This window comes from Entelurus aequoreus, linkage group LG25 (assembly GCF_033978785.1).
Source record: "Entelurus aequoreus isolate RoL-2023_Sb linkage group LG25, RoL_Eaeq_v1.1, whole genome shotgun sequence".
Classification (NCBI taxonomy): domain Eukaryota; kingdom Metazoa; phylum Chordata; class Actinopteri; order Syngnathiformes; family Syngnathidae; genus Entelurus; species Entelurus aequoreus.
In genome coordinates, this window is record NC_084755.1 from 31,424,638 (window position 1) to 31,450,176 (window position 25,539).

General features: G+C 32.4%; 1 pseudogene; it reads left to right on the forward strand.

Annotated features, from left to right (window-relative positions):
* The window catches only part of LOC133642676 (synaptotagmin-1-like), a 44,227-nt pseudogene that overhangs the window by 6,561 nt on the left and 12,127 nt on the right, over window positions 1-25,539 (forward strand).

A 25,539-nucleotide genomic window follows, 5' to 3' on the forward strand; every position in this document is an offset into this window, starting at 1 on the left:
TATGTTTTAATGTTTTTGTATTTTTATCAAAGAAATACGGACAATCGAGAAAATGACTCATTTACTACATCTGAGGGAAGACAGTTGGATGGTTGAAGTTGATAATTTATTTAGAAAAAAACGATCACGATACTTATTTTTGATAAAGAATCACCTTTTAGATGATAAATAGCCCACTGGAAAGGTAAACATATATGTAAGCTCCCACAAGCATGTTTTGTTATGTTTATCCATGATTATTATCATTATTATTATTATGTTTTTTTAATTGTTATTATCTAAATTACTTATTTATAAACAAAAAATTATTATAATTCATAAATATATATATGTATGTATATATATATACAAAATGTATATACATGTATATATAAAACATGTAGATATACACATACATATATATATAAAACATGTAAGTATATATACATATATTGTATATATATATATATATATATATATATATATATATATATATATATATATATATGTACAAAAAGTATAAAATATATATACATGTATGTATAAAACATGTAGATATACACGTACATATATATATAAAACATGTATGTATATATACATATATTGTATATATATATATATATATATATATATATATACTTACATATATATGTACAAAAAGTATAAAATATATATACATGTACATGTATATATAAAACATGTATGTATATATATATATGTGTGTATATATATATATATATATATATGTGTATATATATATATATATATATATATATATATATATATATATATATATATATATATATATATATATATATATATATTTGTTCGTTGTAAAAAAAAAATCCAATAATTAAGTTGAAAAAATAGATAATATGTTTTGATCGCAATCAAATGGCCATTTGATCCCAATTATGAATGTTATGATAAAAATGTGCACTATATGAGTTTTCATCCATATAGCAAATATCAAAGGTCTGGGCTACTGGTGTAGATTTAAGCCTGAATATACCAACTCCGTTTCCATATGAGTTGGGAAATTGTGTTAGATGTAAATATAAACGGAATACAATGATTTGCAAATCATTTTCAACCCATATTCAGTTGAATATGCTACAAAGACAACATATTTGATGTTCAAACTGATAAACTTTTTTTTTGTGTGCAAATAATCATAAACTTTAGAATTTGATGCCAGCAACACGTGACAAAGAAGTTGGGAAAGGTGGCAATAAATACTGATAAAGTTGAGGAATGCTCATCAAACACTTATTTGGAACATCCCACAGGTGTGCAGGCTAATTGGGAACAGGTGGGTGCCATGATTGGGTATAAAAACAGCTTCCCAAAAAATGCTCAGTCTTTCACAAGAAAGGATGGGGCGAGGTACACCCCTTTGTCCACAACTGCGTGAGCAAATAGTCAAACAGTTTAAGAACAACGTTTCTCAAAGTGCAATTGCAAGAAATTTAGGGATTTCAACATCTACGGTCCATAATATCATCAAAAGGTTCAGAGAATCTGGAGAAATCACTGCACGTAAGCGGCATGGCCGGAAACCAACATTGAATGACCTGACCTTCGGCACTGTATCAAAAACCGACATCAATCTCTTAAGGATATCACCACATGGGCTCAGGAACACTTCAGAAAACCACTGTCATTAAATACAGTTGGTTGCTACATCTGTAAGTGCAAGTTAAAGCTCTACTATGCAAAGCAAAAGCCATTTATCAACAACACCCAGAAACGCCGCCGGCTTCTCTGCGCCCGAGATAATCTAAGATGGACTGATACAAAGTGGAAAAGTGTTCTGTGGTCTGACGAGTCCACATTTCAAATTGTTTTTGGAAATATTCGACATCGTGTCATCCGGACCAAAGTGGAAGCGAACCATCCGGACTGTTATCGACGCAAAGTTGAAAAGCCAGCATCTGTGATGGTATGGGGGTGCATTAGTGCCCGAGGCATGGGTAACTTACACATCTGTGAAGGCACCATTAATGCTGAAAGGTACATACAGGTTTTGGAACAACATATGCTGCCATCTAAGCGCCGTCTTTTTCATGGACGCCCCTGCTTATTTCAGCAAGACAATGCCAAGCCACATTCAGCACGTGTTACAACAGCGTGGCTCCGTAAAAAAAAAGAGTGCGGGTACTTTCCTGGCCCACCTGCAGTCCAGACCTGTCTCCCATCGAAAATGTGTGGCGCATTATGAAGCGTAAAATACGACAGCGGAGACCCCGGACTGTTGAACGACTGAAGCTCTACATAAAACAAGAATGGGAAAGAATTCCACTTTCAAAGCTTCAAATTAGTTTCCTCAGTTCCCAATCGTTTGAGTGTTGTTAAAAGAAAAGGCCATGTAACACAGTGGTGAACATGACCTTTCCCAACTACTTTGGCACGTGTTGCAGCCATGAAATTCTAAGTTAATTATTATTTGCAAAAAAAAAAAGTTTATGAGTTTGAATATCAAATATCTTGTCTTTGTAGTGCATTCAATTGAATATGGGTTGAAAAGGATTTGCAAATCATTGTATTCCGTTTATATTTACATCCAACACAATTTCCCAACTCATATGGAAACGGGGTTTGTACATAATATTAATAATGATGATGGAAATTGATCATAATCATTCTATGCAATTTTTTCAAAATACAAAAACCTGACATAATTAGATTAAATGGGCATTCAAAGTGTTAGAATAAAAAAAAAAACATGACATGTTGTACAATTTGATTAAGAGATTTGTGCAAAAAAGTGTAAAAAAAATATGAATCAAAAACATTTTAAAACAATTTCAATGTTATTTCCATTTTTTATTTAGGTTAGCCCACTAGTTCTCAAACTTTTTTCCCCATGTACTACCTCAGAAAACACTTGGCTCTCCAAGTACCACCATAATGACCAACATTAAAATACAGTAGTGTAGTAGGACTAAGTATTCACTAAAAACAAGGCAGAGGTTATATTTAACAATTATATTTAATATTTTTGGCCACTGTAAAATTGCACCGTTTGAACAGTAACACTGTGTTTGAATATTTAATCAAGTGGTTATTTGGCGTACCACTAGATGGAGCCCTTGTACCGCTTGTGGCACTTATACCATAGTTTAAGAATCACTGGGATAGCCTCTTGAGATGCAGCATCTTGTTTTCAAGAGTGGTACACAGGCTCCATCTAGTGGTATGCAATAGAATCACTTGATCAAAGTACAGTGTTTTATTTTCCTTAATTTTCCGTCATTCAAACACAGTTTTACTGTTCAAACCGTGTGAAATGTTACAGTGGCCAAAAATATGTCAAATAAAACGGCAGCACGGTGTTGTAGGGGTTAGTGTGTGTGCCTCACAAAAAGGTACCGGGTTTGATCCCTAGGCTCGGGGTCTTTCTGTGTGGAGTTTGCATGTTCTCCTCATTAATGAGTGGGTTCCCTCCGGGTACTCCAGCTTCCTCCCACCTCGAAAGACATGCACCTGGGGATAGGTTGATTGGCAACACTTAATTGGCCCTAATGTTTTTTGTCTATCTATGTTTGCTCTGCGATGAGGTGGCGACCCCGAAAGGGACAATCTATAGAAAATGGATGGATTGATGTTAAATAAAACCTCTGACTTGTTTTTAATGAGTACTTACGCCTATGACGCTACTGCAATTATTTCTATATCATATAAATATTGTTTATTTTATATTAACATCAGGAGCAACAGAAATGGGTTAAAATGATTAAATATTTGAAATAATCTAAAACTAAATTAAACGTGAAAAAAATAAAAAAATCATTCCATTCGGAGTAACGCGACCAAAGTTGTGGACAAAAATATAGCAGAAATGTCCCTGAAAGGAGAAAAAAAAATCTCCAATATAGTCTTAATTGTTAACCCAGCAGGCACAAGACGTTGATACAACATTGATTATACTTACATGTCCTTTAAAACTGACTTTGAAACAACGTTGCAAAATAGTTGTATTTGTAAACTGAGACAACGTTGGTGTCCAACGTTGGTGTCCAACGTTGGATCCACGTTGTTGGTTGGAAAATGACCAAAATTCAAAGGTCAAATCAACGTCAAAACCTAACATTGATTAAACGTCGTCAAAAAGCATGTTTTTTCAACGTTGTATTTTTGTTGTAAAAATATTGGTTGTAAAATGACCAAAATTCAGCGGTCAAATCAACGTCACAACCCAACAATGATTAAACGTAGTCAAAAAGCATGTTGTTTCAACGTTATGTTTGAGTTGCTCAACAACAGGACCTAATTCAACAAGTTCTCAACATTGTTTTAATGTCTTGTGCCTGCTGGGAATTTACCTTTTAATATATATATATATATATATATATATATATATATATATATATATATATATATATATATATATATATATATATATATATATATATATATATATATATATATATATATATATATATATATATATATATATATATATATATATAAAAATGCGCACTATATGAGTTTTCCTCCATATAGAAAATATCAAATGTGTGGTATTACTGGTGTAGATTTAAGCCTGAATATACACTACCGTTCAAAAGTTTGGGGTCACCCAAACAATTTTGTGGAATAGCCTTCATTTCTAAGAACAAGAATAGACTGTCGAGTTTCAGATGAAAGTTCTCTTTTTCTGGCCATTTTGAGCGTTTAATTGACCCCACAAATGTGATGCTCCAGAAACTCAATCTGCTCAAAGGAAGGTCAGTTTTGTAGCTTCTGTAACGGGCTAAACTGTTTTCAGATGTGTGAACATGATTGCACAAGGGTTTTCTAATCATCAATTAGCCTTCTGAGCCAATGAACAAACACATTGTACTATTAGAACACTGGAGTGATAGTTGCTGGAAATGGGCCTCCATACACCTATGTAGATATTGCACCGAAAACCAGACATTTGCAGCTAGAATAGTCATTTACCACATTAGCAATGTATAGAGTGTATTTCTTTAAAGTTAAGACTAGTTTAAAGTTATCTTCATTGAAAAGTACAGTGCTTTTCCTTCAAAAATAAGGACATTTCCATGTGACCCCAAACTTTTGAACGGTAATGATGATGGAAATTGATCATAATCATTTCATGCATTTTTTCAAAATACAAAAACCTGACATAATTAGATCAAATGTGCATTCAAAGTGTTAGAATAAAAAAATAAAAAAACATGACATGTTGTCCAATTTGATTAAGAGATTTGTGCAAAAAAGTGTAAAAAAAATCAATAAAAAAACATATATATATATATATATATATATATATATATATATATATATATATATATATATATATATATATATATTACATAAACTGAATAAAGTGTTCCTTCAAATGGCAGGGATGTTTGCTTGGTCTTGCACAATAACAAAGGAAATGTCTTCCCAAACTGGCAAAGATTAGTTAAAGTGGCTTACATGTAACTCTATTTACGTCAACTCACCTGCAGTACACCTTTACACAGTATAAGTACACACTTTAAATCAGTGCTTAATATATGGAGGAGTTGATGAAAATGAAAATGTCCTATTGTTCCTGAAGGCAGCATCACTATTACAAGTGATGTCCATCGATGTGATGTTTGGTATCACGTTAAAGTCAGCGTGTTAATCACAAAAACGCAGATTAATCAGACCTTGTTGTGGCCGCACGTGTCAATATTAATCTGGTTAAAGAAAGAGTAAATACTACTTGTTTGGGGAAGGGAAAAAGAACATTTGACATGTGTCTAATTGTAATTCTGGACTGCACATGTCAAAAATCCATTAAACAAATACTGACAACAAATTTTCACCATTCAACAAACAACAGTTTTACAATATATATATGGAAAAAAAATTGCGTATTATTGCTGAGAGAGGCTGTCATTACACCAAATGTACTACCGTGTTTTTCGGACTATAAATCGCAGTTTTTTTTTTAATAGTTATACTCAGGAGCGATTTATGTGTGAAATTATTAACACATAGCCGTAAAATATCAAATAATATTATTTAGCTCATTCACGTAAGAGACTAGACGTATAAGATTTCCTGGGATTTAGCGATTAGGAGTGACAGATTGTTTGGTAAACGTATAGCATGTTCTATATGTTATAGTTATTTGAATGACTCTTACCATAATATGTTACGTTAACATACCAGGCACGTTCTCAGTTGGTTATTTATGCCTCATATAACATACACTTATTCAGCCTGTTGTTCACTATTCTTTATTTATTTTAAATTGCCTTTCAAATGTCTATTCTTGGTGTTGGGTTTTATCAAATACATTTCCCCCAATAAATGCGACTTATACTCCAGTGCGATTTATATATGTTTTTTTCCTTCTTTATTATGCATTTTCGGCCGGTGCGATTTATACTCCGGAGCGACTTATACTCCGAAAAATAGGGTAAATAAGAACATTTAAGCACAAACAAACACAGCACATGCGTACATTCACCGCCATGTTGACAGAGCCAATGCGGTGCAGAGTTAGTATGTTCTTTTGTCGGTCACATGTTTATTTTCTGGTTCCCCCTTATTTGTGTTCTTTTATGTGTGGAGACTCCAGTCGCTACAGTTTGTGGTCACAGGACACCCTTGGCGAGTTGGTTCCTGGAGCCAACACACATCTCGGTAAAACAAAAAAAGCCATGGTCATGGAATGAATAAAAGGGTCTGAGGTTACCTGAACTCATCACTTTGGGGGGAATCTCAGGCCATTTTAAAGGATCGAGAAAGTGTTTCTATTTCAACATTTTTACTAAAACATTTTTTTAACCTTTTGCGTGTTTTTTGTGTTTATGTTGTAAATAATTTGTACATTTTATTATAGTGTGTGACTGCTCCTGTTTTTATTTTTTGTTCTGTTTATTTATGAAACCTGTTTTTGTTGCCATCTTGGCCAGGTCACTTGCAAAAGAGATTTTAATCTCAATGAGTTTTTACCTAGTTAAATATAAGAAAAATGGAATGGATCCTATGTTGTTTTATCATATTTTTAATATTTTTACCTGTATATTGTAAAGTGTCCTTGGTTATTTTTTTAAAAGGCGCTTATAAATGAAGTGTATTTTTATGCATTATGTTACAAATGATGTCCATTGATGGTGATATTTGGCATCATGTTAAAGTCAGCGAGTTAACCCATGCTTTAATCAAGTATATTATGTATTATGTTATTTTTTTATGTTCTAGAATTATTATTATTATTATAATTATTAATAATAGTTCAATATTATGCAGGATAATAATTTTAAATTCTCTACATTTTATAGTCATCATTGGTCCTCTTATTAATCTCGAGTTCTTTTTTGATTTAAGATTATCGCCATAAACACATCTTTATTGTGTAGCACTTACAGTACCTTCTACATATATATTTTTTTACTATTGAAAATAAATGTAAATATCTGTCCATCTATTTTCTATATATTTTGTCGTCACTAAGGTCAGGCCTTATCCCAGCTCTCAGCCACGAGCCAGTCACGCTCATATTAGACGCACCAAAGTGCACAGTGGTTGGGTATGACTGGCATACAGTACGCATTGTCAAAAAAACATTATTATTATTTTTTTTACCAGGAATAAAAATTCAACGTCTTTCATTGACGCAATAATTTGTTTCGGTGCTTTGCTGTACATTTAGTCATTAATTTGGCTGATGCCCAGCGCTATACACTGTGGTTGTCTACAACTTCCATCCATTGTTTCCTCATTTTGTGCACATTTGTATGCAAATTATTCTCTTTTCATTATATTTTGTACTCTTATCTAAGTACCTATCACAGCGGTTGTCAAACTGTTGTCAGCAATTACAGCCTTAGAAAACACTTGGCTCTCCGAGTACCACCATAATGACCAACATGATTCCCGGGCGCGGCCACCGCTGCTGCTCACTGCTCCCCTCACCTCCCAGGGGGTGATCAAGGGTGATGGGTTAAATGCAGAAAATAATTTTGCCTCACCTAGTGTGTGTATGACAATCAGTGGTACTTTAACTTTATTACAAGACAGTAGCATAGTAGGCCTAAGTAGTCATTAAAAACAAGGCAAAGGTTTTATTCAACAAGAGTATTAAATACTTTTTCAAATTTTCTTGTAATCAGACCATATTTTCGGTATATTAGATGGAATTTTTACCTCACATGTTTCGACTGTTATCTGCAATATTCTTCCGAAGGGTCACCTGACCACTGCGACGTGTTGCCTATCAGCTGTTATACGAAACATGTCAGGTAAAAATTCTGTCTAATATGCCGCAAATATGGTCTGACTACAAGAACATTTGAAAAAGTATATGGATAAGAAGACTAGGGATGATGTTTGATAAGAAATTATCGAGTTCGAGCCCATTATCGAATCCTCTTATCGAACCGATTCCTTATCGATTGTCTTATCGAATCCATATAGGTTGTTGTATATGGAAAAAAACACAATATTTGGTTTAACAAAAGCTCACTTTTATTTTATAAGAAAAAAATAAAATAAAATAGATAAATAAATATTGACTGTTACCCCCCTAAAAAAAAAAATTAAAAAAATATTGACTGTTGTTACCCAAAGTATATTAAGTGGGATTTTTCAGAAAAACAAATATATACAGTAACACAAAAACAACCTGTCTCTGTGTTTACTATAGGTGTATAAATAATAATATAGCGTTAAATAAAATCAGTCCCTTGGGCACAAAACTGAAAATAATACAGCTCTCCAAAAAGTGCACTTCTGCTGCTATTGGAACATACTAACTACACACACTATGACACTAACAACACCACAGTCATCAATCAACAACTCTTCTTCCAAAAAATGTTTTCGATGGTGGAAATACACGACTGGCAGCCATTTTAAGTCCTCAAAACATCAATTGAAACAGTGTACAAAAATCGTTTTTCAATAAACATCTTAGTATCAAATTTAACCACTTTCCACCTTAATATTGAGTTACATAAACAAGTTCAACAGTTTACTTACAGATTTATCTTTTCCAAGGCTTGTAAGAGCTAACACAACTTGTCTACTTCTCAATTGTCTCACGAACTGAACTGACGTCGCCCAAACTAATGACGCGTAGTATTTTCATATCGCCACAAGGTGTCAGTAAGAGTCTAAAATCAAATGGGCATAACATTGGGATTCGATTTAAGAACCAACTCTTTTTCTTTACTATAGTGGCCTCGATAACAGGAACCGGTTCTCAAAAAGGGATTTGAGTCCATAGACTAGGTCCTTTTCTTATCGAACAACCGGGAGAACCGGTTTCGGACATCATCCCTAAAGAAGACCTTTTTGAACAAAGTGTATTTAATATTTTGAATGTTGACGGTTTGAACAGTAACACTGTCTTTAGATATAGGAAAACAAACATTGTACTTTAATCAAGGGATTATTTGGCGTACCACTTAATTTTTTTGTCAAAGCAGTATTGGGTCTTTTTAAATTATGCAAATGAGTTTAACATGTGGTCAATATCATATCCTTTCACACAACACACACTCTAATGACCTGTTTATGCCATCACAGGAGATTAAAAAGGGGTCATCATTCAAACATGACGTGTAAGTGATGGGGAAGGAGGATTAATGGCAGATGGAGAATGAACTGTGCAAAAGGGGAGGAGTCGACTCCACGCTACGGTGGGATGGGACGCAAAAGGGGAGGAGTCGATCCTTCATTTGTTTAAACCCGGGGGATTTTTGGATTACCTTTGCCGCTTAATCTCGTTACAAGGCTGCAGTGACACAAGGATGCCTACTTTACTTTGCATGGTAATTGAATGAAAAACATTACAGTGTTTTATTACAGCAACCATACAAATCCAGCTTTTTATTTGAGACGTGTGCATCGTTGCTGAAGAAAGGCACACGTGGGAAAAATAATAAATAAATCATCGTGCTGCCCAAACGTCACTGACGTAGTGAATAAAGTGTATTTTCATACCGATTTAGAGAAAAATTGGATAATTTCCCATGACACGCTAATGTTGGGAATGGCTGCTTCAAACGATGTTAGCGAAAGTTGCTAAGGATAAAATACTGTAGTGTGGTAAAATGACTAAGCTTCTACTATAGCATGAGGGGTTGCTATTGTGTTTTGTAGTATGTTAAAAATAATAATATAAATATATTTGGGTTGGCAAAAAGGTTATCTGACGTCACAAGCTTTTGCTTCTTCCTGCTCCTTTTCTTTTTATATTTGTTCGAAAATTATCTCAACTATATAGAGCAGTGTTTTTAACGGCACACTAGTGTGCCGTGAGATACAGTCCGGTGTGCCGTGGGAGATTATGAAATTTCACATATTTAGGTTAAAAATATTTTTTGCCAACCACTAATTATAACAGGGGTGGGCAATTAATTTTTACCGGGGGCCGCATGAGCAACCCGAGCACTGCTGGAGGGCCACATTGACAATATTTCAATTAAATTTTGCTCAATATAATTTTTGATGTATACCGTAAGATAAGATAATAATAATAATAATAATAATAATAATAATACTTTCATTTAACCTAACTTAACTTTATACCAAAAGCACTGCTTTGGAAATCATTTGTACCCCTTTCAGACATCACATTTTGTTCCCCTTAAACATCCTCATGTTGCACAATGAAATGTAAGCATAGGATGAAGTGTGCATTCCTGTAACTTTCTCTAGTAACAGCATTCCATGATTAATATAAATAAATTAACATTAATAATAAATGACAGTAAAATAAGCACACGTATGACTGAGGAGTCATAGTGTAACTTTGTGTGGTGTTTGAGTTGTCCGACTTTTTGTGTGGCCATAAACGCACCAGTGGTTTAGTGCTATGCGTGTTGGTGACAGATGACAAGTTGGTTTTGGCCTGGTTTGTACGGCAGAAAATTACTAGTTTTTCGAGATAGGAGTATTTTACTCATGTTTTTGGTGTGGTTATGGCCGAATATAAACAGTTTTGCTCAATAAAGTGATCGATATAATTCCTGTCCTCGAAGCATCTTGATAGACGTTACAATAATTGAACGGTGTTCAATTGAACAGTGTTGACGAACACCGTTAGGGCCGCTTGTTGTCACTGTCACTCAAAGTTGATTTGCAAAATTACACAGAATAAATGTGTTTATTTTGTTTGGAATTCAGATGGGATTTGATTTGTTGCGCGGCATATATTTGCTGTGCGCAGAGGACGCTTGAGCAGTGCGCAATTGCGCAGGCGCGCACCTTAGAGGGAACGTTGGTTAGCAGTCCATGTCTTGTTGAAAACACGCCATTCGTCATCAACTTTTCTCTTTTTAGTGTCTCGGGTGTAAACCGTGCATCACTTGTCGCTGTGCACCTTCACTCACAGGTTACACACGGACATACGGCCATAAATAACACTTTTCAAAATAAAAGCAGCACAGTTGTATTGCGTGCACGACATAGATGTTTTTTCAACTTTATTTTGTAATTTGTGATTGCAGCTGTTCACATTCACTCACAATCACGCACGCGCATACGTCCACACGGAAGTAATACAAATAACGCTTTTCAAAACAAAAGCAGCACCATTGTATTGCACACTCGACATAGATACTTTTTTTACATTTATTTTGTAATTTATGATTGGCCTCACACGGGCCGGACAGGGACGCACAAAGGGCCGGATGAATTATAATCTGCAAATGATGTGCCGTTGTTGTGTGTCGGTGCTGTCTAGAGCTCGGCAGCGTAACCGTGTAATACTCTTCCATATCAGTAGGTGGCAGCCGGTAATTAATTGCTTTGTAGATGTCGGGAACACGTTGTGTGAGACGACAAGGGTTTGTCGTCGTATCTAATGCTTAAACCAAAAATAAACAAAAGGTGAGTGCCCCTAAGAAAAGGCATTGAAGCTGAGGGAAGGCTATGCAGAACGAAACTAAAACCTAACTGGCTACTAAGTAAACAAAAACAGAATGCTGGACGACAGCAAAGACTTACTGTGGAGCCAAGACGGCGTCCACAAAGTACATCCGAACATGACTTGACAATCAACAATGTCCCCACAAAGAAGGATAAAAACAACTGAAATATTCTCGATTGCTAAAACAAAGTAGATGCGGGAAATATTGCTCAAAGGAAGACATGAAACTGCTACAGGAAAATACCCCAAAAAATAGGAGCGTAAGACAAGAACTAAAACACCACACACAGGAAAACAGCAAAAAATACAAAATAAGTCAGGGCGTGATGTGACAGTTGGTGACAGTACACCTACTTTGAGACAAGAGCTATATTGATACAGTACACCTACTTTGAGACAAGAGCTATAGTGATGCATGGTTGGTTATGGTTTAAAGTCATATCCAAAAATTGCGACGACTTTCTACTGTCAACTGAGTTTCGTTTTTTAGTGATTTCTGCTGGTGGTGTGCCTCCGCATTTTTTCAACGCAAAAAATGTGCTTTGGCTCAAAAAAGGTTGAAAAACACTGATATAGAGCAATGATTCTCCAAAGAATCCCTTGATTCATGTACAATGTTTTATTTTGCTGTATTCAAACACAGCGTTACTGTTCAAACTGGCCACAAATATTAAATACACTTGTTATTTAGAATCTCTGCCTTGTTTTTAATGAATACTTGGGTCTAGTAGGCTATGGTCCTTTTTTTTTTGAGGTGGTACTTGATGAAGAAAGTTTCCAGAAGAGATCATTTTTGATTTTATTGTTGTGAGAAGACAAAATATTTTGAATAATGTTCAAAGGCATGACGCTAAATTAGAGCTAAAAGTTATAAATACTTAAATATAAAGTTTGAAACTAAAACTAACATTTTGAAAAATATATAATTCAGAAAATACGGAGCTCCTAAAGGGACACGGGGAAAATGTTTTTAAAAAAATTATTATTATTATTTTTTTTCCAGACATGTATCTCGTGCGCACGAGATACATGTCTGGAAAAAAAAAAATAATAATAATTTTTTAAAAAACATTTTCCCCGTGTCCCTTTAGGAGACACGGGGGAAGAAAATTTTTTTTAAATTAATTATTAATTTTAAAAAAAAATTTTTTATAACTCTATAAAAAGTTTCTCGTGCGCACAAGATACATTTCTAAAAAATAAAAACATTAAAAAAAAAAATTAAATTTTTTTTCGCCCCCTATGTCCCTTTAGGGGCTCCGTAAGAAATAATGTATTCAAAAGAAAAATGAGTAAACACAATTTTTTTCAGATTGAATAATATTAAGATTCCCTCTGATAATTATTTTGAATGCATTTTTCACTTTTGAGATTTACATATTTAGATATTTGAGCTTTAGTATTTTTTAGATTCAAATTGTATTTTTTAACTCTTTTTTTTTTTACATTACATTTTTTTTCAAATAAAAAATTGTTATTAATAATTATGAGCCATATTTATATATTCAAACTGGAAGGAAAAGTGTGCACTTATTGTTCTTATTTTGAATACATTGAAGTATTTTTCAAAATTCAACATCAAAACTTGATTATTCAGTTTCAAACATTATTTTTTCAAGTACAAAACTTTTGGCACTAATTTGGACTCCATACCTATCCTGCTCATTTCAATTATTAGTACAAACTATTTAAAATTTCCTTTAAAATTAAAAAGTAGGAGAAGGACTTTGTTTTACTTCCGACACGATACCGATATCACAGTATTCACTATTGGCCCATACTGATATCGATCCTCTACCAAATCACTGCGAATGATACATACTTTGTACTTATTTTATAGTGTGGAACGTAAGAAAAGGCTTGATTAGGTGAAGTTGTGATGCTCACGCTGCTGGATAAAAGTGCTTGATTGACGTTTGGAATTGACTGTATACGCTTTTTCCCGACACTTCTGAGTGACATTTGCAAGCATGCTTTAATTGGATGACCCGGCCCAAGTCACAGTGCTGAACTCCGTAGTATTTGCACCTGGCTCGCTGACAATAAACTATCCATACACTTGGGTAAAACGGAATCCATCCTATTTGGGTCCCACATCAACCTTAAGAAAGTCAGTGACTTCACTATAAAAGTGGGTGACATTGTTATCACCAGGAAAGATGAGGTCACCTACCTAGGTTCCATTCTAGAGGCTAATCTTTCCTGTGATAAAATGGCAACCAAGGTAATCAAAAAGGTCAACCAACGAACGAGATTTCTCTACAGAATCACCTCTCTGGTCAACAAAAGCACCATGAAGATTCTAGCGGGAACTCTCGTTCAACCCTTTTTCGATTACGCATGCACCTCCTGGTACCCTAGCACCTCCAAAACCCTCAAATCTAAACTCCAAACATCCCAGAACAAGCTAGTCAGGTTACTTCTAGACCTCCACCCCAGATCCCACCTCACTCCTACCCACTTCTCCAAAGTGGGCTGGCTCAGGGTGGAGGACAGAATAAAACAACTTGCACTGAGCCTAGTCTATAAAATCCGCTACACCTCCCTGATACCGAAGTCAGTGTTTCCCACACATTCATTTATTTGTGGCGGCCCGCCACGAAAGAATTACGTCCGCCACAAATAAAATAAATTTAAAAAAAAAATATATATATATATATTTTTTTTGTCCTGTCCAGCTCCTCAGGCAAATCATATAGTTGATGTAGATGCCCATATAGGCTGTTCAGATTTACTTTACAAAAGTGAAGTGTAGGATACTTCTCTTGTTGCCTTATTTGTATTTGACCACTACTGTTTTCTGTTTATTTGTTACTGACTGTGGCAGGACACCTCTGCCTCTGTTTCACTTTATGTTGCTGGTAAATAATATGGTTGTAGTAGTAGACTAAAGTTAAATTATTTAGTATGCACTAATTAAAAGGGCAGAGCTTTAAGAGACATTTTAGCTTCTATATTTTATAAGATATATTTTTTGTAAGAACCACAATTAATGAATATATTTCAGTGAATAACTTATTGTTCAAATCTGTATATAAATATGTACATAAAGTGTTGTAATTATATTGTAAAATGGATGGATGGATGGATGGACGTTTAAAACAAAACTGTTATTATTAATTAGTAAGTATACGTTTTTTGAGCCTTTTTAGAGAAAATCATATCATTGTAGTAAATTATGCAAATTACCCAATGATGTCATGGTGACCACCCACCGCCACAGGTATCTTGGCAGTTTATGGGAAACACTGGAAGTACATGTCAAACTACTTCCTTAACGTAAATGACCGCCAAAACCACAACACCAGGGGGGAGCTCCACTAACCACGTTAAAACCCAGATTCCGATCTAACAAAGGTCTTAACTCATTCTCCTTCTATGCCACATCCATGTGGAATGCACTCCCAACAGGTGGAAAAGAAAGGGCATCTCTATCCTCCTTCAAAACCGCACTAAAAGAAACACCTCCAGGCAACTACAACCCTAAACTAACACCCTCCCCCTTCCACATCCCACCTCCCCGGATTAAAAAAAAATATATATATAAATAATCTAATGTATATACTTGTTCTTATGTTGTCTGAACTCACTATGTTCTCTGCTCGCTGTACATATCCTACCAAGTCAGACCTACACTGTTTCAATGTCCATTTCTCTGATGATGCAATTGTTGATGACTGAAGTGTTGATATCAACCAACCTAAACCTATCCAAGGTTCCGATTACTTCGCATCAAATATTCCACTAAGAAAAAATATTTTTGGTGGAAGATTTTGCAAATTTGGTAAATAAATAACCAGAAAAATGTATATTTTGTTGTTTTCTTACTGTACCGAAAATGAACCGAACTGTGACCTCTAAACCGAGGTATGTACCGAACCGAAATGTTTGTGTACCGTTACACCCCTACTATTACAAGTTATAAGTAATTAAAACAGAACAGTAATGTGACAATGAGCACTTAGTATGTGCTTTTGCCGCCATCTTGTGTCTACTTTTAAGTCAGTGTGCTATTAAACGAGTAAAACATCAATACTGTATTTATGATTGTTTTTGTTGAAATCCCGTGCTTTTTGAGGTTACCAGGAACTCTCAAAACAGTGATAACAAATTCCTAAAATCACAATTTGAATCACCTCAAAACACAACAACTTTTCGCTGCAACTTTGTGAAAAAGCTTCCGTGTAGGTATCTTAGGCCGCAAGAATGACAGAAAAAGCCAGTGAAATCCTGGAGGGACTCATTATACATTGTTAATAACACATAAATATATTTATCTGAGGGAAGTCTGGAGTTCTCTGCTTAGGCTGCTGCCCCCGCGACCAAACCTCGGATAAGTGGAAGAAGATGGATGGATATTTATTTGTATTACACGCCTGTGAGAATGAAAGATGATACAATTAGCGCGTGTGACTTGAGGGGCATTACTGTTAATGAAAGAGTGATAAATATTTGACATTTTCTTTTCGCACAGCAGCGATGCGATTGGTCAGCGTGTCGGGGGCGCGGCCCCGCAGGGCGGCGGAGGAGGAGAACAAGGAGAACAAGGAGCCCGAGCCGCCCCCCGCCCCCGCCCCCCCTCCCACCACTCCAGCCACCAGTTTGAAAGCATGAAGAATAAGTTCTTCAACGAATTCACACACTTGCCCAGTAAGTCATTCTAAAGGGGACTGTAAATGTACATACAAGCTGTACACTGACTACTTTAAACTTCATAATTTTTTCAGTGTTGACCCATGAAAAAAAATAAAAAAATAAAAAAATACATATATATATATAAATATTGTTAAATATTAGCGTTACCAGCATATATCAAAATATTTTTGATAAATATATCAAAAATATTTGCAGAAATGTGAGGGATGTCCTCACGTTTCATCAAAATGCTTCGATTTTAACATCTATTGATTGATACATTTACAATCATAATCATTCTGTTGTATCAGCATGGGGCCATCATTTCACTCTCCATCTGTATTGTCTCATTTCTTTCTTCTCTCATTCCATCCTGTCACCATCGTGCTCTGCTCCAGACCATAAACTCCATTGTAAGTATACCATTCCAAAAACACTTTTAAAAGCTTCATTTGTGTTAAAACTGGTTTGCATAATTGAAGGCGGTGCAGTGTGTCAGACTTAATGTGAGCAAAAAACATGAAAAGCAAAACAAATATATTTAGAAAAATAGTTTTTTTTTTTTTTTCCGTTTTAAAAAGAGTGTCCGATAATGTCTCTTTGCTCTTTGCTCCCCTTTTGCTACTTTCGTAGTAGTAAAATAAATGTCTTTATCATTGTTTTATTGTTGAATTGATTTAATTTAATCTGAATAAAACACAGGTCAAAAAAATGTAAGTAAACAAATAAATATATTTGGATGTGTGAGCAAAAAAACATACAAAAATGTAAAAATATTTTCAAAATTAAACAAGTCATTCCCTTTTTTTACTCGCACTTGTTAGAGCATAGTAAAGTCACTACAACGTAGGTAAACACAGAAAAGGGTATTGGCTCTCATTAAATTTCTTTAGCTTTTTGGCCCAGACGTTTTTGGGGTTTTTTCGTTTGAAAAAGAGTATCCGATAATCCCCCTCTTTAATAATAGTAAATAAATGTCTTTATTATTGTTTATTCTTATTTTTGTATTCACTTAATTTTAATTTAATCAGAATAAAACATAGAACAAACATTTTAGGTAAACAAATAAAAATATTTGGATATATAAAAACATACGAAAATGTAAAAATATATATAAATAAAAAATATTATTTATTACTCACAATTGTTAGAGCAAAATAAAGTCAGTACAAATCAAGTAAACACTGAACAACTATTGGCTTTCATTAAAATTCTTTAGCTTTTTGCCCCAAAAGCTTTTGGTGGTTTTCTTTTTAGTTTGCTACTTTTATAATAATAAAATACATTTCTTTATTATTGTTTATTTCTATTGTTGTATTTAATTTATCCAAATAAAACACACGATAAACATTTTAGGTTAACAACAATATTTGGTTATGTGAACAAAAAAATCATACAAAAATGAAAAAAAAAGTTTTTTAATTAAAACAAGTATTCCTTTTTATTACTCACAATTGTTAGAGCAAAATCAAGTCAGTAAAAATAGGTAAACGCAGCAAAAACTATTGACTGTCATTAAAATTCTTTAGCTTTTTGGCCCAAAGGTTTTTGGAGTTTTTTTCCAATTGAAAAAGAGTATCCAATAATCTCCCTCTTTGCTCCCTTTTTGCTACTGTCACATTAGTAAAATAAATGTCTTTATTATTGTTTTATTGTTGAATTTATTTAATTTAATCTGAATAAAACACAGGTCAAAAAATGTAAGTAAACAAATAAATATATTTGGAAGTGTGAACAAAAAAACATACAAAAATGTAAAATATTTTCAAAATTAAACAAGTATTCCCTTTTTTTACTCACACTTGTTAGAGCATAATAAAGTCACTACAACATAGGTAAACACAGAAAAAGGTATTGGCTCTCATTAAATTTCTTTAGCTTTTTGGCCCAAACGTTTTTGGGTTTTTTCGTTTGAAAAGAGTATCCGATAATCCCCCTCTTTAATAATAGTAAAATAAATGTCTTTATTATTGTTTATTTTTATTTTTGTATTCACTTAATTTAATTTAATCAGAATAAAACATAGGACAAACATTTTAGGTAAACAAATAAAAATATTTGGATGTATAAACATACGAAAATTTAAAAATATCAAAAAAAATAAAACAAATATTCACTTTTATTACGCACAATTGTTAGAGCAAAATAAAGTCAGTACAAAATAAGTAAACACTGAACAACTATTGGCTTTCATTAAAATTCTTTAGCTTTTTGCCCCAAAAGTTTTTGGTGGTTTTCTTTTTAGTTTGCTACTTTTATAATAATAAAATACATTTATTTATTATTGTTTATTTCAATTGTTGTTTTTAATTTAATCCAAATAAAACACACAACAAACATTTTAGGTTAACAAAAATATTTGGTTATGTGAACAAAAAAATCATACAAAAATGAAAAAAAGTTTTTTAATTAAAACAAGTATTCCTTTTTATTACTCACAATTGTTAGAGCAAAATAAAGTCAGTAAAAAATAGGTAAACGCAGCAAAAACTATTGACTGTCATTAAAATTCTTTAGCTTTTGGCCCAAAGGTTTTTTTTTTTTTTTTCCAATTGAAAAAGAGTATCCAATAATCTCCCTCTTTGCTCCCTTTTTGCTACTGTTCACATTAGTAAAATAAATGTCTTTATTATTGTTTTATTGTTGAATTGATTTAATTAATCTGAATATAACGCAGGTCAAAAAATGTAAGTAAACAAATAAATATATTTGGATGTGTGAACAAAAAACATACAAAAATGTAAAAATATTTTCAAAATTAAACAAGTATTCCCTTTTTTTACTCACACTTGTTAGAGCATAATAAAGTCACTACAACATAGGTAAACACAGAAAAAGGTGATGGCTCTCATTAAATTTCTTTAGCTTTTGGCCCAAACGTTTTTGGGGTTTTTTCGTTTGAAAAAGAGTATCCGATAATCCTCCTCTTTAATAATAGTAAAATAAATGTCTTTATTATTGTTTATTTTTATTTTTGTATTCACTTAATTTTAATTTAATCAGAATAAAACATAGAACAAACATTTTAGGTAAACAAATAAAAATATTTGGATATATAAAACATACGAAATGTAAAAATATAAATAAAAAAAACATGTTATTTATTACTCACAATTGTTAGAGCAAAATAAAGTCAGTACAAATAAGTAAACACTGAACAACTATTGGCTTTCATTAAAATTCTTTAGCTTTTTGCCCCAAAAGCTTTTGGTGGTTTTATTTTTAGTTTGCTACTTTTATAATAATAAAATACATTTCTTTATTATTGTTTATTTCAATTGTTGTTTTTAATTTAATCCAAATAAAACACACAACAAACATTTTAGGTTAACAAAATATTTGGTTATGTGAACAAAAAAAATCATACAAAAATGAAAAAAAAGTTTTTTAATTAAAACAAGTATTCCTTTTTATTACTCACAATTGTTAGAGCAAAATAAAGTCAGTAAAAAATAGGTAAACGCAGCAAAAACTATTGACAGTCATTAAAATTCTTTAGCTTTTTTGCCCCAAAGGTTTTTGGGGTTTTTTTCCAATTGAAAAAGAGTATCCAATAATCTCCCTCTTTGCTCCCTTTTTGCTACTGTCACATTAGTAAAGTAAATGTCTTTATTATTGTTTTATTGTTGAATTGATTTAATTTAATCTGAATATAACACAGGTAAAAAAATGTAAGTAAACAAATAAATTATTTGGATGTGTGAACAAAAAAACATACAAAAATGTAAAAATATTTTAAAAATTAAAACAAGTATTCCCTTTTTTTACTCACACTTGTTAGAGCATAATAAAGTCACTACAACATAGGTAAACACAGAAAAAGGTATTGGCTCTCATTAAATTTCTTTAGCTTTTTGGCCCAAACGTTTTTGGGGTTTTTTCGTTTGAAAAAGAGTATCCGATAATCCCCCTCTTTAATAATAGTAAAATAAATGTCTTTATTATTGTTTATTTTTATTTTTGTATTCACTTAATTTAATTTAATCAGAATAAAACATAGGACAAACATTTTAGGTAAACAAATAAAAATATTTGTATGTATAAACATACGGAAATTTAAAAATATCAAAAAAATAAAACAAATATTCACTTTTATTACGCACAATTGTTAGAGCAAAATAAAGTCAGTACAAAATAATTAAACACTGAACAATTTCATTAAAATTCTTTAGCTTTTTGTCCCAAAAGTTTTTAGTGGTTTTCTTTTTAGTTTGTTACTTTTATAATAATAAAATACATTTCTTATTATTGTTTATTTCTATTGTTGTATTTAATTTAATCCAAATAAAACACACAATAAAAATTTTAGTTTAACAAAAATATTTGGTTATGTGAACAAAAAAAACATACAAAAATGAAAAACATTTTTTTTTAAATTAAAACAAGTATTCCTTTTATTACTCACAATTGTTAGAGCAAAATCAAGTCAGTAAAAAATAGGTAAACGCAGCAATATCTATTGACCGTCATTAAAATTCTTTAGCTTTTTGGCCCAAAGGTTTTTTGTTTTTTTTTCCAATTGACAAAGAGTATCCAATAATCTCCCTCTTTGCTCTCTTTTTGCTACTGTCACATTAGTAAAATAAATGTGTTTATTATTGTTTATTTGTATTATTGTATTCATTTTTATTTTATTTTATTTTATTTTATTTTATTTTGTATTTTATTTGATTTGATTTTAATTGAATGTATTGTTTATGGTTTAAGTTCATTTCAAACATGCGTACAGTCACAATACGATGCATCTCAATTTCCAGGTTCTCCTTTCAACATGTCCGAAAAGGAGTAGGAAGAAGCAGAGCTTATTTAATCCAACCTCTTCTCCATTACATAACAATTACTAACAGTTCCTGTTCTCAATTTGTGAACAATTTAACTCCATAAATAATAAGTGATGAACTTCTACAAAGAAAAGGTTGTACTTAACTTAGTGAGATGAATAAAAGTATCCAATTTTCAATAGGGTTCAAAATGTTCATCAGAATTCTTCTTCCTTGTACTTTGTAAACACTTTAAATTTGAACAGTTTCCCAAACCTGATCATATTAGTACATTGTTTGACTTCTTTACTTAATCCATTCCATAATTTAATTCCACATACTGACATACTAAAGGTGTTGAACGTGCATACAAATGTTTTAAATTACCTTTTTCTGTAAGTTTATATTTCTCCTCTTTTGTTGTCCATTCTTGGGTATCTGGTTATAGTTTGCTTTGTGCATATGTATTTATATATTTGTTCATTTATGAATGGGAAGGGTGATTGGGTGCGGTGAGGGCAGTTCATCTTCCAGAAAAATTGGAAAAAACCCTGAAAATTACAACTTTTGTTTATTTTTTGCACTGCGTTGTGCTGCACTGTTGATGCTCTATAAAGCATATTAATAAAAAAAGAAAAAGAGAATCCAAATAGGTCCAAACACTTTCTAAATACAGCGCTAAAAGTTGGTTACACTGCTACGCCTTCTTATGGTCTGGCGTAGGAGGTGTGTTAAGAAACGAAGCTAAGAACTATAGCACCATCTATTGTGCGGAGCTGTAGGGACGAGCTACATTCACAGGCAGTCCATTATAATGTGTTATTAGCAAAGGGAGGAGCAGGTGTGCCACTTTCATTTGTTGCTGCATGCATATTTAAACCTTAAAAAATGTGGGGGGTACAATGATATTAATAAAATATATCAATCCAATGTGGGTTATATGCTGAGATATAAAATAAATGTAACAAAAAAAAAATCTAATTAAATATGTATTATTTACGGAGCCCTTAAAGAAGGGGTGTCCAAAGTGCGGCCATTTGCGGCCCGCAGCTAATTGTTTACCGGCCCGCCACACATCTGGAAATACTATTGTAAAAATAAAAAAGAACATTAAAAAAAGTGGAATGAGGTGAAATCTAAGAAGAAAAAGTTGCAATGTTGACACAAAAGCTGCCATACAGGCTGTTTTTTTTCTTTTGTCTTTCTTCATTTTTTTTTTTTTGCCATTGCTCAAAAACAAAAAATAATGAAAAAAAATCCATGTAATAATGAATTATTTTCAGGGCTCCAATTACTTCAAATATTTCACTTTAAAATGTTTTATGTGGTAAATATTGCATATATTGTGTAGTAGCCATATAAAAACATCAAAGTTTTCTTTGACAAAAGCGCATAAAACAAACAAAATAATAGTTCCAGCATAAAATCGACAGATATATCTGAAGTTGATCTCGTAACTTAAGTATTGAAAGTAAAATAAAAACCTAATAAAAATGTATCACTTTATGAGTGGGGCACCTTTTGGATCCCAAATATATTTAGGGATTTTTTATTTATCTTTTCACTGTGATTACTCAAAAATATGAAAGAATTAAAATCAATGGTGTCCTGCATTATTGATCTTTTAGGGCTCTAATGACTAAATACTGCATATTTCAGTTTTACTATAAAAAAACTAAGTTGTTTTTGACAGAAAAGCCATAAAACATTTTTTTTAAATTTGTATTACTTTATATCAACTTGAAGTTGATATAGAGATTTACTGTCAGCGTTAAATCATTTAAAAAAAAAAAAATCTGACTTATTTTTAACATTTTAATGACTGAGACCCTTTATGGTCCCCGGGACCCCTAAATGTAAAATAAATAAAACATGCATATATTTTGTTATGGTTTGAAAATGAAAAATATCAAAATGGCCCCCACATGCTTTAATTTTTCCGTGTGCGGCCCTCAGTGGAAAAAGTTTGGACACCCCTGCCCTAAAGAGACATGGGGGAAAAAATTTTGTTAGAATTTTATTTAAAAATTTTTAGGCATGTATCTCGTGCGCATGAGAAACTATCTCGTGCGCACAAGAAACTTTTTATAAAGTTATAAAAAATTGTATTTAAAAATTAATAATTTTTTTGTTTGTTTGTTTTTTTTAGACATGTATCTCTTGCGCACGACAAACTTTCTTGTGCGCTCGAGAAACTTTCTCATGCGCACGAGATACATGTCCAAAAAAATAAAATTAAAATATAATTTTTTTAATTTATTTTTTTACTTTATAAAAAGTTTCTCGTTTCTTGAGATACATGTCTAAAAAAAAAATAAATAAATAAAAAAAAAAATTATTATTTTTTTATTTCCCCCCCATGTCCCTTTAGGGGCTCCGTAATTATTCTTTACTAATAAGTTATTATTTCGGCAACTACATCACCTTTTTTAAGGGCTTTAAAGCAGTGGTCCCCAACCACCGATTGGTACCGGGCCGCACAAGGAATAAAAAAAATTAAAAAAAAAAACAAACAAACAATTATTATTATTTTTTTAAAATTAAATCAACATAAAAAACACAATATATACATTATATATCAATATAGATCAATACAGTCTGCAGGTATACAGTCCGTAAGCACACATGATTGTATTTCTTTATGGGAAAAAAATATATATTTTTTTTAATACACCCCCCCCCCCCCCCATTTAAAAAAAAATTGTATTACTTTATATCAACTTGAAGTTGATATAGAGATTTACTGTCAGCGTTAAATCATTTAAAAAAAAAAAAATCTGACTTATTTTTAACATTTTAATGACTGAGACCCTTTATGGTACCCGGGACCCCTAAATGTAAAATAAATAAAAAATGCATATATTTTGTTATGGTTTGAAAATGAAAAATATCAAAATGGCCCCCACATGCTTTAATTTTTCCGTGTGCGACCCTCAGTGGAAAAAGTTTGGACACCCCTGCCCTAAAGAGACATGGGGGAAAAATTTTTGTTAGAATTGTATTTTTATTTTTATTTTTTTAGGCATGTATCTCGTGCGCACGAGAAACTATCTCGTGCGCACAAGAAACTTTTTATAAAGTTATAAAAAATTTTATTTAAAAATTAATAATTTTTTTTTTGTTTGTTTTTTTTAGACATGTATCTCTTGCGCACGACAAACTTTCTTGTGCGCTCGAGAAACTTTCTCGTGCGCACGAGATACATGTCTAAAAAAATAAAATTAAAATATAATTTTTTTAATTAATTTTTTTACTGTATAAAAAGTTTCTCGTGCGCACGAGATACATGTCTAAAAAAAAAAAAAAAAAAAATTATAATTTTTTTATTTCCCCCCATGTCCCTTTAGGGGCTCCATAATTATTCTTTACTAATAAGTTATTATTTCGGCAACTACATCACCTTTTTTAAGGGCTTTAAAGCAGTGGTCCCCAACCACCGGGCCGGTACCGGGCCGCGGACCGATTGGAATAAAAAAAAACAAAAAAAAAACAAACAAACAATTATTTTTAATTTTTTTTAAATTGAATCAACATAAAAAACACAATATATACATTATATATCAATATAGATCAATACAGTCTGCAGGTATACAGTCCGTAAGCACACATGATTGTATTTCTTTATGGGAAAAAGAAAATATATATATATATATATATATTTTTTTTAAATACCCCCCCCACCGGTCCATGGGACAGATTTTCAAGCGTTGACCGGTCCGCAGCTACAAAAAGGTTGGGGACCTCTGCTTTAAAGTACTCAAAAAATGACCCAATCTTGCGACCATGTGGAGGATGATGTTTTATAATCAATTCAAGCCTTGTGGGGCACAGAAGGATGTTCTCATAGTCCTGTGACCTCTGACCCCAACTCCTTAATCACACACCCATGTGCTTGTTGAGAACAGATGAGAAGTATAACATTATTACACTTTTTTAATCGATTGTTTCTTGAGAAAAACAAGGTCATTATTAGAGGTGGGCGATACTGCCAATTTTAAGTATCGATCCGATACCAAGATGGTATCGCCAATACTGTTACCGATTGAATAAGTGATTTTTTTGATTTTCGCCTTTTTGTTGATCATGATTAAAATCAGAATAAAACACGGGACAAAGATTTTAAGAAAACAAAAATAGTTGCATTTGTGAACTTAGTATAAAACAAACATATAATTGATAATGTAGAAATATTTAAAAAATAAAACAAGTATTCCCTTTTATTGTGTACAATTGTTAAAGCAAAATAAGTCAACAAAATCAAAAACTAATGGCTCTCATTAAAATTATTTA